The sequence below is a fragment of the Pseudophryne corroboree genome, chromosome 5, assembly GCF_028390025.1.
Source record: "Pseudophryne corroboree isolate aPseCor3 chromosome 5, aPseCor3.hap2, whole genome shotgun sequence".
Taxonomy (NCBI): Eukaryota; Metazoa; Chordata; class Amphibia; order Anura; family Myobatrachidae; genus Pseudophryne; species Pseudophryne corroboree.
Window position 1 is genome coordinate 683,658,986 of NC_086448.1, and position 1,379 is coordinate 683,660,364.

Sequence of the window (1,379 nt, forward strand, 5' to 3'; positions counted from 1 at the left end):
ATGAGACAGTAAAATTTAACCTTTATTATGGATCATTTAAAATATAGTGTGACAGACAAGATAAGGTATTCCAAACACAAATATAAATACCAAGGTAATTTCAAATTAATAAACAGTAAATACAGCAAAAGCTGAAAATTTATTATATAATCGCAGGAGTAGCTTAACATATGTCCACTATCAACAGGTGGATAGCTGGAGTCTCCTGTGATGATATCCCGTGAGTTAATCTAAGCACCATTGGATTGAAAGGTTTGTTGCCTAGTATGGTGTTGAACCACCTTCTGTATCAATGTCTGACGGTAGTGTCACCATAGGCATTTTAATGCAGCAGATTAGACAGGAGTGTATAATCTGCTGAGTTAATGAAAAATTAATTAATGATAACCAACAGATAGTGGATTGAATCATAAAAAAGTGATTTTAAAGACACAGCAGATTTGTGAAAAGATATGGACATTCATATATGAAGCATGTAATAATAAATCTGTTCTTTCTATTGAAAGAGGAGAAATTGAAGATTAGAGGAATGTTCCTACTGCTTTCCAACCAAGTTTACTGCACCTGGTGTTCCTTGGCAGTCTCCCAAACAAGTACTGACCAGGCCTTCCAGAGCTTTGCTTCCAAGACCTGACGAGATTAGGCGTCTCCTGTGGAGTATGGCCGTAAACGGTTGGATGAGTGAGTACTTATTCCTGGTAAACAGAAATGTGCTTCTGCTGTCCAGAATGGGGGCTTCCACAAACATTAATCACCACCACCGTGGTGAAAGGAACTGGATGAGAGAGCACATCGGTACAGAGGTGCAAGAGTGCAAGGAAAGAAAAAATGATAGCAATAAATGCCAATAAGGCATGAATTGGGTATAGGAGAAAAGAAAAGGGAGAAGACAATAACTTGTAAATATATGTACAGCAACCAGGTGCGGCTAATTGAAATCAATCAAATACAATTAATTATGAAGAGGATTGTAGTTAGTTTTTAAGCTGAGTCAGGCTAGTAAATTGGTCCTAAAAGCAGATTCTCTATTTAATTATAGACATAATTTAGCACCATCAATATTGAAAAATAATCTCATCAAACAGAAGGGAAAGACAAATATAGCAAAATAACCCTTTTAGTGTCAACTGTTTCAATTTAATTAGGGATTTAATTAGGGACATTATAGGCCCATCTAAACAGCGCTCTTCAAATATCTCCAATGGCCCATTTGTAGCCACTTGTGGATGTTAACTAACAGCACTGTCCCAGTAGGTGTGAGATTTTGTTTTTATCCAATACTATGCTATCCCCAAGGTAACATAGTAACTAAGGTTGAAAAAAGACAATTGTCCATCGAGTTCAACCTGTTTGTGGTCTCCTATGCAGTTTTATTTTAG

The 1,379-nt window shown here is 36.5% G+C and overlaps 1 pseudogene; it reads right to left on the minus strand.

The window, feature by feature from the left end:
- Window positions 1-552: 552 nt before the first annotated feature.
- On the minus strand, window positions 553-671 carry LOC134930460 (5S ribosomal RNA; annotated as a pseudogene).
- Window positions 672-1,379: the final 708 nt, after the last annotated feature.